Source organism: Mustela putorius, unplaced genomic scaffold (genome assembly GCF_011764305.1).
Source record: "Mustela putorius furo isolate JIRA1106 unplaced genomic scaffold, ASM1176430v1.1 tig00000421_pilon_pilon_pilon, whole genome shotgun sequence".
Lineage (NCBI taxonomy): Eukaryota > Metazoa > Chordata > Mammalia > Carnivora > Mustelidae > Mustela > Mustela putorius.
This window is the reverse complement of record NW_025421375.1, coordinates 13,443,576-13,457,725: the sequence shown is the minus strand read 5'-3', so window position 1 is coordinate 13,457,725 and position 14,150 is coordinate 13,443,576. Positions and strand designations below refer to the sequence as shown.

Genomic DNA, 14,150 nt, shown 5'->3' with positions numbered 1-14,150 from the left:
CCCTACAAACCTTCCCTGCGGAGGAGCAAAGAGTCTGTTCACACTCACCAGCCAGGCCCTCCCCCCCCCCCCAAACCCCGGCCCCAACCATTCTCAGTCATTTCCGTCCTAAATCCAGCCCCCTCTCACCATTGGTTGGGAAAGCTCTGCCCTTGAGGCGCTATGGACTATATCAGACTGACGCTCCAGGGGAAAGCAGTGGCCTGGCAGCTCTCCCCAGCTCCTGCTCTGTGTGGGCCAAGCTCTTGAGCCAGTGGGGGTGACCTTGGGCAGTGGCCCAAGCTACCCTCAGCGGGTTACTTTTGCCATTTTCCATGCCCTTTTGGTGGCACCGGGGGTCTGGGCCAGCGTTTGTATTGCCAGTTGGGGCGCCAGGACATGCGGTAGGAACTGAGTGAGGCAGAGAGTTGCTGCTGCCTGGAAGCAGGTGCGGGGGAGCCACGTTGAATCCACGGGTGAGAAAGAGCGTGTGGAGGGAGTATCAGGTGGACTTGAGGAGGGTTTGACTATCAACCATTCCCACCTGTTTTCTCCACCTACCCTTGAGAGGGGCCCAGGATTTCCTTGATCAGAAGTAAGTGAAGTCAGGATTCAATGACCCAACTTCTCTACAGTGCTTAACAAGTATTATAGAGCAAGAAAGTTAATCACTATAGCATTACTATGGCTAAAATGCCTGAAGAGAGGTTAACATATTTTTTAGAAATTGACTTCTCATCAGTGGGGTTAGCTTGCAGATACCATGTAACTTGCAGTCAAGTTGCGCGCGGGGGGGGGGGGGGGGGGGGGGGGGGGCATGAAAAATACCAGGTAGTCCTTACTGTATCTACTCCCCACTTCCTAGTCTAGAAGCGAGAAGAGGGTCACATAACCCAGGGTGGGGCGGGGTGGGGCGGGGCGGGGGGGGGGGGATACTTCTGATTTGTCCCTTAACTGACCAAACCTGCATTTCCTGAGCAGATTATCTGGGTGTTTCTCCCTGAAAGGCATTTTAAAAAAACAAAACAAACAAACAAAACCTGGTTTTTTAACTAACCTATCTCCCTGACATTCTGAAACACCCTCTTCTTTTCTCTGGTGCACATACTCCGCCTGTTCCTCAGCCCTCAGAGAGGAACTTTAATCTATTTTTCTCCACCTTTGCTATTTAAGGGCAGTTCCTACAGAGTGGCTATTACAGACCAGAGAAAAAACCAGTGCTTGTGTTAGGAAGGGGAACCAAGTTGTCCCAGAGTCCTCAAGAGTAAATCTCCCCAGCATCACACACCCAGGATCAGGAGCCTTAAGTGCCAACCTTTATTCCCTCTTTTTTCATCCCTCCCATGGAAAGTCTGTCCTGAGATCTGAGCACAGTAAGGATGCTCTGGGGGTCCTAACTAGGAACGTGTTTCTCAGACCTTTTGGGTGGTCGCAAGATTCCTGAAACCTGGAGGAGGTGGGGCAGTGATGTTGGGGGAAGATAGCGTGGGCTAGCTCCCTTAAGAACCTCTTTTCCATATAAAGAAACATGTCATCTGCGAAGAGAGAGAGTTTGACTTCTTCATTGCCAATGTGGATACCTTTTATTTCTCTTTGTTGTCTGATTGCTGTTGCTAGGACTTCTAATACTATGTTGAACAAGAGTAGTGAGAGTGGGCATCCTTGTTGTGTTCCTGATCTCAACGGAACGCTGCAAGTTTTTAACCATTGAGGATGATATTTGCTGTGGGTCTTTCATAGGTAGATTTGATGAGGTGCAGGAATGTTCCCTCTATCCCTATACTTTGAAGCGTTTTAATCAGGAATGGATGCAGGATTTTGTCAAATGCATTTTCTGCATCAATTGAGAGAACCATGTGGCTCTTCTCTCTTATTAATGTGTTCTGTCACACTGATTGATTTGTGAATGTTGAACCATCCTTGTAGCCCAGGAATGAATCTCACCTGGTCATGGTGGATAATCTTTTTAATGTGCTGTTGGATCCTGTTTGCTAGGATCTTGTTGAGAATCTTAGCATCTATATTCATCAGTGATATTGGTCTGAAATTCTCCTTTTTGGTAGGGTCTTTGCCTGGTTTGGGGAACAAGGTAATGCTGGCTTCCTAGAAAGAGTCTGGAAATCTGAGGGCTTTGAAGGGGTCGGGGGTGGGAGGTTGGGGGAACCAGGTGGTGGGTATTGGAGAGGACACGGATTGCATAGAGCACTGGGTGTGGTGCAAAAACAATGAATACCGTTACGCTGAAAATAAAATACATAAATAAAAATAAATTAAAACCAAAACCAAAACCAAAAAAACCTCTTTTCCCCGGCTGGGAGAAGAGAACACCTCCACCCCAGTAAGGGAGAGCTGTGCATAACCACCTGAGGCTCCACGGGCAGGGTGTATGGGGCGGGGCCAAAGTCAGGTGGTCCGGGGGAGGGCTGGGGAGCCGTGATGGCCCAGCCTGCCATCTCTCTGCTGTGGACCTGCAGATGCCCAAGCGTGGGATCCTAGAAAGGTGAGCCCAGGTTTGCTCGCTTTGACGGATGTGCGTGGACTTGTGTGGTCCGATCCTCCCTCCTTGACACCATCCCCAATGTGGAGTTATTATAGGGGTTTTGCTCTGCTCTGGTGAAAGAAGGTGGGGTAGGACCCTGGTTGGAGCAAAAAGTATTTAGGGTCCAGAGGAGCTCCTCAGTCACTTCTACCTTGAGCAAAGATTGTGACGCCTGCCTTCAAACTTCAAAATTAGCCCCCTAAGTGTAGCTTCTGATAGGAAAAAATTTTGTTTTTTTTCTTAAAAACTGGTGACATGAACGGAAAGTATAATCCCTCTTCTTCCCCCCCCCCCCCAGTAGAGTCCCCAAAGCAGTGCCGAAGACCCTTTCCTGAATCAAGGAATAAATAAATAAAATCCAGCTTAAGCTAAAATGCAGTTCTGGCTGGGTATCCAGAGTTTAGTCCCCTGTCCAAGTTTATGTAAAGGGAAATTCGATCCAGGCATATGTTTGGATCCTAGGATAATTTTCATTCTTGCGCTCGCTTTTTTGCCTTCTCCTTCCTCCACATACTTCTTTAACACATTGTTTTAGATTTCAACAGAGTTAATTTTTAATAGGAAGCCAAAGGTTACTGAGCCAAGAGAGTGCTCATTGTGTTAAGAAGAAGCATGTGTGTGTTACCAAAGCATGGGGGTTATCTAAAATAAATGCAGAGTTTCAAAAATTGGGATCACATTTTAAATCTGAAATCTCTTGTTTGAGAGAAGAGAGAGATGTGTAAATTACCTCGTAAATGATACAGGAAAATGTATCTTGGAAAGAGGAAAGAAACTTGTGATTTCCTTAGTTAAAAGTCAGGAAGGAGCTGCCGGGGTTGTGAACAGCTGTTACAGCAAGCCTTATCTCTTGTAACTGTCCTGGTTTTCCCTCAGGAGTGTGAATCTAAAACTGCACTGGAGGTTTGTTGTATTGACTGATTTTTTTTATAAGATTTTTTTTTAAGTTGTTGTTGTTTTTTTAAGTTTTTAGGGATGCCTGGGTGGCTCAGTCCGTTGGGCCGCTGCCTCAGGTCATGATCCTGGGGTTCTGGGATTGAGACCTGCATTGGGCTCCTTGCTTGGCGGGGAGCCTACTTCTCTCTTTGCCTCTACCTGCACTCTGCTTGCTTGTGTTCTCGCTTGCTCTCTGACAAATAGTTTGTTTTTGTTTTTGTTTTTAATGATATATGCTGGGGGGAGCATATTTTATGTTTGTGGCAATCATTAGATCACCAAGGACCTCAATGAGAATTTTGAGGCCCACTAATTTAGGAAAGACTGGTGCTCTAAATAACTTATAAACAAGATGTATTGGTGCATGAAACTATGTGCAATTCTGTGTAAGTCGCATTCAGCTATTTGAACTCTTTTCAAATTGTCACTGGTTGGTAAATAATGAGGTGAATGGGGTATATCCAAACTGTATCACATTTGACACAGTTAAATAATGATGTGTAAACCTGGCCTGACCCACTGATATATAGTCACTCTAGCAATGAGGCATGGATGTTATTTAATCAGACCTGGGCTTGATGTTTGAAAGACTTGGAGAGCTAGTCCTTGACTTCTCATTCTGCTTCTAAGAACCCATCAATTGGTAAACAACCCCCCATGTTAATGGGGGGTTTAGAACTACTTCAAGTATCCGTGTTAATGGCTGGGTTTGGAGGAATTAATGTCCTTCTGATAGTAAACTACTTGTCCACGATATTTGGAGTCTGCATTTCTTCTGAGGTGATTTTTAAAGATACAACTCCTCTTCCATTGACAAAACTAGGCACAACTATGGAAGAACTGGAAAGGCTCAACAAAGAACTCAAATCTGTCAAGACTGAGGTTAAAGAAAAGCAGAAGAGGCTCTCTAAGTTTACTTTAACACTTGAACTACTGCAAAGCCACATTGCCTCCTTGAGTGACACAAATTTGAGGCAAGATTTTCTTGAATATAATAGCCTACTTCCAAAGGAGAAGTGGGATGAACTATCAAAGAACACAGAGTCAGCCTAGAAAGTATGTGCCAGACCACAAATGTCCAGCAACAGATCTTGAATATGACCCCTTGCTCAATTATTCTGCAGGGCTGCTTGGCATGTCGAAAGCAAGGCAGGACAGGACTGATACACCACCTCTGCCACTTGAAAAAATATGTGGGGGAAAATGCCCACAAGTCCCAGGAGAGCCAAAGACCTTATGTCTTTCCAATAAGAATTACAATACATCTTCAAGAATCTGATGAAGACAACCTTGTAATGGATGTACCTCCAGTCATGCCTATTTCTAAAAAGGCTAAACCTTGGTTGGAGTGGCTTCAAGTATCCGAATATGGATGAAAGGTTACATATAGTGTCCTCAGAGGAGAGAAATCATCAAATTAGTGACAAAGAGGGGCGCCTGGGTGGCTCAGTGGGTTAAAGCCTCTGCCTTCGGCTCAGGTCATGATCCCAGGGTCCTGGGATCGAGCCCCGCATCAGGCTCTCTGCTCAGCAGGGAGCCTGCTTCCTCCTCTCTCTCTCTGCCTGCCTTTCAGCCCTCTTGTAATCTCTGCCTGTCAAATAAATAAATAAAATCTTAAAAAAAAAAATTAGTGACAAAGAAGTGGAAAAACTAGAGAAAACCCAACTAACCACACAAAGGATGACTGTAACAATTTAGAACTACCAAAACGGCTCATTCAAGGCTCGCTAGATGTTAGAAGTAACTTGCATGGTGTTAAAAACCCCATTTCTAAGATGGGAAGTTTTGGTGGTGAGAAAAACTGTGCCTGTGTTTGAGAAGAAAGCATACATTGTGCACCTCTCAGTGACCAAGAAATGCAGAACAGAATTTGTAATGAGAGTTATCCACAAGCAAAAAATACATAAAAACAACTTATGATACTCAAAATGAGGGAAGTCCGTGTCCGTATTCAAGCCAGCCCCCAATCTCTTCCTCAGGTGAGCAAGCCAGAGACGAAGAGCTGAGAAGACAAGACCGTAGTCCAGACTGCACTACTTCTGAAGACCGCAAATTAGTTGAATTTGATTTTTGATAAGGAGCAAACTGGAGAGGACATTCCCTCTGATTTGGATGACCCTATGAAGGAATGTCTTTGAATTTTCACTGAGGTCATGGGAAGTGAAGCTTGTAGAGAGATTACTAAACAGGTCAGTCAGTTTTGTTTTGTTTTTTTTAAATCCTTTTCCTACATTTTAGGAATTTCCCTTAAATTCATACTCTCTGCTGAACTCTGTAGAAATATGTATTATATAATGTGTATATAAAATATATTCTAATGCTTGTGATGAGTAATACATTGGAATGGCAAGGCAAAAACCTTGATAATTAGCCGGATATCGTGTCTTGCAGACATGACAGATTCCAGAGGCCATCGTAGTACATACAGCAACTTATAATTGATTTCCCAACTTAGAGAAATATTCTGTAGTACTCTATGCTTGACAAATGGTTCAGATAATTTTTTGTGAATTATTTCTTAATAAATTGCCCCATATTTTGTAGCTTAGATTCCTGTGGCTCTTCAGAAAAAAATGCTAGATTTGCTTTTACTCTGCTGAAATTGGATAATTCCTATCTTTTTCCCACTAGGCTTCAGGAAAGCAAATGGAATTAGAGATGTTATATTACCAAAACATTTCTGAACGAAAAAAAATTCTGCACATTGCCAAGTTGATGTGAGTTATTTAGTTCCTCTCTTGTGGGACACCTACAAAGTGCATGCCTTGTCATTTTGAGCTTTAAGCATGTTCCATTACTACCGTCCGTTATCCACCTGGGAGGCACAAGTGGACCCTCAGTTGATTCCTACTTGTAAGCATGGTCTCCATCCTTCATTTTCTTCCCATTATCTAACATTGTCATTAAAAGCAGGTAGGTTAAGGGACACCTGGGTGGCTCAGTTGGTTAAGCAGCTGCCTTCGGCTCGGGTCATGATCCCAGCGTCCTGGGATCGAGTCCCACATCGGGCTCCTTACTCCGCAGGGAGCCTGCTTCTCCCTATGACTCTGCCTGCCACTCTGTCTGCCTGTGCTCGCTCTCGCTCGCTCTCTCTCTGACAAATAAAATCTTAAAAAAAAAAAAAAAAACAGGTAGGTTAATGCATAGCTTTTGAACTATAAATTGCCATGATCAATCCTCATTATTTCTAGATTCTGGATTTGTGAATTCCCCACTCATTGAAGTTAATTTGTAACCTTAAAATCAAGACTTGTGTTTATGTGGTCCTTTGTCTGCCTTCATAATGGCAAAAAACAAAAACAAACAAAAACCAACCAAACAAAAAAAACCCCAAACCAAAAACTGCCTCACATGCACTCTCCCAGCTAATACTGAACAATACTGCCTTCTTGTTTCGGCTCTCCTACCGTTAACACATGTCCTTTTCTCAATCTGTTTAGTGCCATGTTCTTTGCATTTTTGTGGTGTTTGTTGGTGATTTTGCTGATTAAAATGGCCCCCAAGTATAGGGTTGTCTGATGTTGCTGAGATCAAGAGGCCCGTGATGTGCCTCACAAAGGCAGTGTGTTAGCTGAGCTCTGTAGAGGTGTGAGTTCCAGTGCTGTCGACCACAAGTTCGAGATTCATAAATCAGCAATACATGCTAAGTAAAGAATCTCTAAACAGAAACACATCAAACAAGGTGAAGTTATTGACTGGTTGACAGAAATGTGACCGGAGACGCTCCTGAACCCACCTCCATTTGCCCTAGGAGCCCTGGTTCAGGATTCACTGGTTAGCTGTTTGTGGGACTCTGTAGGACCGTGAATGCTGTGAATAAGGGGCATGGACGGTAGATTTTCAAAGTCCTTTAAACGTCTTGTAATACTGTATGTGCTGAAGTCCTTTGATGGCATTTTCAGAAGTTAAGGAGGCACTGCTTTGAGTAGTATTTCTTTACCGCTTTTGGGTTAAAAAGTGACATTTAACAAACTCCATCTCTCTGCTCTTTTCTCTGTGTTACTTGTGCTTGGGACACGTTGACGGCAGAATGTTATGCATGACGTAAATAGAGTTTATGCTTCCAAGTCCCAAATGAGAACCTGGATTCTGGTTCTTCGCAGAATAATTAGATGTCCCTGGGCAAGTTATTTAATATCTCTGAGCTTCATTTTCTTTATCTGTGAAATGGAGATATGGAGTATCTCTCTCCAAGGGTCAGATATATAGCTACCTTCTTTAGTTTTTTTCCCCTTCTCTTTGGAAAAAAATTTTGGGAGCTAACATTATTTCCCTTTCACTTTTCCCCCTTAAAATTTTTTTTCCTCCACTTAAAATTCTCAGAAATGGAAATAACAAGTCAAAGGAAGATGGAGTTTTAACATTTTTCAAGTATGTTGCTATATTGCCTTCCAGAAGGGTTGTAACAGCATAGCGTTCTACAGTTATGTTAAGGTTTTTTCCCCACAAACCTTCATCAAACATGGGTATTAAATTCTTTTCAAAAAACCTGTCTGGGTGAAATTTTATTTCCTTGTTTTGTATGACATTTCTTTTGTTACTGATCAAGCTGAACATCTTTTTTGGTGTTGCATTCTCATGTACGGAATGTTGCTGTAGCGAAGTCTGAGGCTAGTCTGCTGTTTCTACCTTCATGCATCACCTGATACTTTTGCGTGGTGACCTAAGGAAGTCCTTCAATAAATTCCAGTAACTTTGGTAGTAGGATAGGTCTTCCTGTTAGCTTTTATTTTTTAAAGCTTTTATTTTATTTTTTTATTCACATTTTTACTGCATACAAAGTTTTATTCACATTTTTTAATTCACATTTTTGCTACATAAAAGGTTTTATTCACATTTCTTGTTCACATTTTTACTGCATACAAAGTTAAGTGTCATTTTCATAGGAGAATTAATGTGTTCTCTTATTTCAAGAAAATTTTCTTGTATTTTTTGCCTTAAAGGTTCTATTTTCTTCTCAACCAGTTTCTGGGAATACCCCCATTTATGTGTATTGTATTACATGGGGTATTATACATGTAGTCCATTCCAAAAACTTTTGTGGAGAAAGGGAAAGTGAAACGCTCCGTCTTCTCAAATTAAAAAAAAATTTTTTAAAGATTTTATTTATTTATTTGACAGATCACAAGTAGGCAGAGAGGCAGGCAGAGAGAGAGGAGGAAGCAGGCTCCCCACTGAGCAGAGAGCCCGATGTGAGGCTCAATCCCAGGACCCTGAGATCATGACCTGAGCCGAAGGCAGAGGCTTAACCCACTGAGCCACCCAGGTACCCCACGTCTTCTCAAATTTTAAAATCATTTTGGTGCTCTCTAGGTTCCAACCAGTAAAGAGATCCTTAGCCCATTGAGGGAGACTGTTGCCCCACTAATTAGTCACCCTGGAATCCTTCGGGCCCCGCAATAGGTGGTGCAGTTAATGTCTGACCTAAACTGGGCAGGCGTCTCTCGCTGCCCTTTCTGATCAAAGGAAAATGGTATTGGCCTGTCCCATCCCTCAGACCTGAAGGAAAGCCTCAGAAGGTATGAGAAAAATCAGTTAAGAAATGGAATTTTAACTTATTATTTTTTTCTGTTTTTGTTTTGGAATTTTACCTTATTTTAGAAAACATTTCCTGTGAAATCCACATATTACCAATTATAGTTGTGTTGCTGACATGAAGCTTTATGTGAGATTATATGATTGGCATGATACTTTAATCAATTACACTGTTTATCCCTAAATGCTAAGCCATAAAGGTAATATTTTGCAAGCACATCTATGGGGAGTGAATAGCTTTACCAATTGTCTAAATTTGTTCTTTAGCTTATGTTGGGATTAGTTATTGGGATTTTTTGTGTTTACATTTTGTTTTAAGAAAAGAATAGTCTGTAAAGGAAGTATTATGAAATCTTGGATTGATCATTAAAATAAACTCTAATCATCTGAGGCTAGGGTGATTAAAACTTACCTTTTTTTTTTCTTATTCATAAAAACTTCTTAGAAAATTTGCTTACGTCAAACAGCCTCCATCTGGATGTGGTTCTGTCAAGGGAAAAGCCAACGAAAAGCCAAACAGATCACACATTACTGTGAAAAGTCTTGCTTCTTTTCCCAGAAAGGTATTCTAAATAAGTCTAAATAAGTCTGAAGACCTGAAGTCTCTTTCCAACAACCAGCTTTCCTGTCCACATATAGGAGAGTGCTTCTGTTATTTATTTATTTATTTTTTTTTTTCTGGAGATCCCTCCTTCAGAGAAATGCCAGACCCCAGAAAGAAGTTTCAGCTTTTCCTGGTTACTATTTGATGCGGCTATTTTCATTTTATGATAGGATTCGTGTCTGCATGTCACATTCAGTTATTTTGTTTATCCTGTTCTTGGAAATATTTGGCATATTTTTAGACCTAAAGCCTCTGTGGCTATGATTCATTTAAGACTCCTAAATTTTTTTCAGAGGAAAGTTTCACACTGAAGTATACCTTTCAAGAAGCATCCAGTGCAGGACGTCCATGTGTATGTGTGTGCGAGAAGGGGCAGAAGGCAGACCTTCAGGAAATAATGCGATCAGTGATGCGGTGACATAACCTTCCTTCTTTAGTTATTTTTATCCTATTTGTGGCAGTGACTTTTTTTTTCCTGTATACTAAATATTTTTCAGCAGAAAACTAAATGTCAATTTTGAGGCTTCCTCCCTCTCTAAAACATCTGTGTGCCCTAAGGAAACAACTACAAAGTTTCAGCTTTTCCTGGTTGTAACATTTTCCTGAAGTGTAACATTGGCTCTCCTGCCCTCCAAAGTGAGGCAGATTACCTGATTTTAGAGTTTTCATTGTCTCATTGTTTACAGCTGGGATCATTTTAATACTGAGTAGGCACAAATCCTTCATAAATCTTATTTAAGTCCGAGCATTTTTCTTTGTGTCATGGTAACTGACATGCGGACATATATTTGTTTTAAGAATGGGTAAGTGACAAACTTTCCTGTTTGCTGAGCAGAGGACCACACTGGAGCTCGAAGATTCCAGTGTGAAAAGGGGGAGTTGGGTGCCCAGGTCAGCTACAGTGGGGCACACACGGGGCACAGCTCTGACTTCACAGTCTGATGGCAGACTTTGATGAGTGCAGGCCATTTTAGGCCTTGTATCATATTTTTTTGTTTGTTTGTTTTTTGGGGTTTTTAAAAATTTTTTTTTTTTATAAACATATAATATATTTTTTCCCCAGGGATACAGGTCTGTGAATCGCCAGGTTTACACACTTCACAGCACTCACTATAGCACATACCCTCCCCAATGTCCATAACCCAGCACCCTCTCCCCACCGTCCTCCCCCCAGCAACCCTCAGTTTGTTTTGTGAGATTAAGAGTCACTTATGGATTGTATCATATTTTTTAAAAAGATTTTGTTTATGTGTTTGTCAGAGAGAGAGCGTGAACACAAGCAGGCAGAGAGGCAGGCAGAGGCAGAGGGAGAAGCAGGCTCCCTGCTGAGCAAGCAGCCCAATGCAGGACTCGATCCCAGGACCCCTGGATCATGACCTGAACCAAACACAGCTGCTTAACCAACTGAGCCACCCAGGCATCCTGATCGTTCTATTTTTTAATGAATTTAAAACTTGAAATTATTTTTGAATTTAATGGCTATAGCAGTTACCTAAGAGTTTTACTTCTTTCATACACATAGTAGGAATGTTAAACAGAAACACATGTTTTACATTTATGTAATCAACAATTCTGTATTGAACAAAATGCTGACATACAAGGTGGCCCAGCAGAAGTGGGCTTTGTAACACCAGAGTCTTCTTCCAAAGTCCCTGAGGAAGTGAGACAACGCTGTCAGCCTCTTTGTTGACAAGTACTGGTGGGCTTGTAAAACAGAGGATGAGGCTCTGAACAAGGTCAGTACTGAATAATAAAGTCTATCTGAAGATACACACATACTTTGTGACTATTATATTGGATAAAAAACTCATGGGGCACAATTAGCAAACAATTTAATTTTCTCTTCACTTCTTTTTCGAAACCACGTTGTGGGATAGGTCTGATGTACCTAGAGCTAGAGTGTATTATGCTGAGTGAAATAAGTCCGTCAGAGAAAGACAAATACCATATGCTCTCACTCATGTGGAGTTTAAGAACAAAAACAGAATGAATACATGGGAAGGGGAAAAGAAAAAGAGGGAAACCATAAGAGACACTTAATGATGGAGAACAAACTGAGGGTTGATGGAGGGAGGGAGGTGGGGGATGCATATTAAAGAGGACATTTCTAGTGATGAGCACGGGCTGTTGTATGTAAATAATGAATCACTGAATTCTACCGAAACCAATATTGCACTGTGTGTTCACTAACTAGAATTTAAAATAAATTTTTAATCTACTTTGGCATTAATATAGCCATTCTAAATATCTTTTACTATTTATAAAGTACTTATTTTTTCTTTTATTTTCAACCAGTTCTGTGAATCTAAAGAGCCTATCTTGGGGTGCCTGGATGGCTCAGTTGGTAAAGCATGCAACACTTGATCCCAGGGTCATGAGTTCAAGCCCCATGTTGGGTGTAGTGATTACTTTAAAAAAAAAAATCAAAAACTAAAGTGTCTATTTTATAGACAGCATTCAGTAAAGTGTATTTTCCCCAGTTTTTCCATTCTCTCTCTTTTGATTATTTAATCAATTTATATTTAATAGGTAATGACCAGCAAGAGGATTTATATCACTTCTCTGTTAAGCAGATATTTTCTAATGTACCATTTAAATGCCCATGCCAGGGGTGCTTGGGTGACTCAGTCATTAAGCATCTGGCTTCAGCTCAGGATCCCAGGGTCCTGGGATCAAGCCCTGCACTAGGCTCCTTGCTTCAAGGGAAGACTGCTTCTCCCTCTCCCCTTCCCCCAGCTTGTATCTCCTCTCTCACTGTGTCTCTGTCAAATAAATAAATAAAAATCTTAAGAAAAAAACAAAATGTCCATGTCATTTCTTGGGCTAGTTTTTTTAGTTATTGTTTTAGTTTTTGCCCTGAGGGTTACAGTTACCATCTTAATTGATAATAATCTACTTCATATTAAAACTACCTTCATACACAGAAATTTCCAGTGTTTCCTAACCCCTCCTTTATACCATTATTACCATGCAGTTCGTGACATAGATTATAAGCCTATCAACAGTTTTATGATTATTGCTTTATACTGTTATTTTATGTTTTATGGTTATTGCTTTATACTGTTGTTAAAGTAAAAAAGGATTACATTTCTCAGGAAAGACCTGAGAAAAGAGATTTATTCTCTTTTATATTTTCCTATGAAGTTATATTTGCCAATATTGTTTACTTCTCATGTGGATTCAAATAACCATCTCGGGTACCTGTTGTTGAGCCCGGACAGGGAATTGTTGGTATCAATTTTTATACTTTTTAACCCTAGAAATTCTAAATTTTTTTTATTTTATAAATTTCTCTTTATTCATGTTCTCTATGTATCATTTTCTTGTATTATTTAAATGTGGTTTCCTTAATTTTTAAAAAATCTTATAAAGTCTGCCTATACCTACTAAGTCCAAAATCTGGACTTCCTCAGTGACATTTTCTCTCATGTTTTGTTTGTATGTTTGTTTGTTTTCCTGTATGGGGTATACTTTTTTGTTTCTTTACATGACTCATAATTTCTTTTGTTGAAAACTGTATGGTTAAACAGTATATTGTAATAACTCTGGTATCAGATACCTTTTTTTGTTGCTAGGTTTTTGTTGTTTTGCTTGTTGCTACCTACTTACTTAGCGACTTTACTGGACTAATTCTGTAGATTTTGTATTACTTTCTGTATATGGCCACCAAGTTCTCTGGTAGCATTGTGTTTTAAGTTCTTTTATTTTTTATTTTAAGGCTGGCTTCAGTGGGGTCACCCTCTGCCAGCGTAACTTACTGGTTAATCAGCGACTGGTTAGAAAATTTTCTTCAGTGCCCTGTCTCTATGTCTTCCTCCCTTTGCGAAGGGGCCCTATTTGAGAAGACATGCCCTAAAACTTAGCAGTTTGTAGATAGCTTTAGCTTTTACTTGGGCCTGGTCCTCAGAGAAGAGCCTTGTAAAGACTTCTCTTTTTTCAGGTCTTTCCTGAGACACCTTTTAAGTCCCAGGAATGTGTCAGAGCTCTTCAAAGTTCTTTATGGTCATCTAGGTCACCAAGATTAAAAAAAAAAAAAAATCCTGACAGATTCCTGTTATCCAATGGGAAATCATAACATTAGGTAACTGCCATATTGCCACCCCATTGCTACTGTTTTAATAGCGTCCTGGGAATAGGGTTTCCCCCCCACCATGAGCTGAGTTTAAATCAAATACCCACAAGACCTTGGGAATAGAGACTTTCCAGGGAACTGCTTGTTCAGACAAACTATTGACTGTGCTCTGGGGGTGATGCTTATTGTGTACCTATAAGAGAAGTCTGTCCTCTCTGTTGGCTGGTAACCAGGCTGCCAGCTTTTTACTGCTCTGCCACTAAGCTGGGAGGTGGGAAGTGATGGGTGGGAAAAGTCAAACTAAAATGGTACAGACCCCAGTGTCTTACCGAGGTTCAGTAGTTCTCTTAGATAATTTTCAGTTTGTTCTGTAGCTTTGGTTAATTTTCAGAGTTGTGAAATGGTTACTTTTGGTTGTTTTCCCAGTATTTTTATTATTTTAGTGGGACAAGAACTTCACGAAGATTCTTGTTCTGCCGTTCCGG

The 14,150-nt window shown here is 40.8% G+C and overlaps 1 long non-coding RNA gene across 1 annotated transcript in view; it reads right to left on the bottom strand.

Moving 5' to 3' along the window:
* The window catches only part of LOC101689834, a 19,444-nt gene extending 5,294 nt beyond the window's left edge, over positions 1-14,150 (bottom strand). Inside the window, exons 1-2 of the long non-coding RNA XR_200126.3 lie at positions 13,995-14,150; positions 9,402-9,475 (exon numbers count right to left, since the gene is read on the bottom strand). This is a non-coding gene — a long non-coding RNA (uncharacterized LOC101689834). The remainder of the gene's footprint in view (positions 1-9,401; positions 9,476-13,994) is intronic.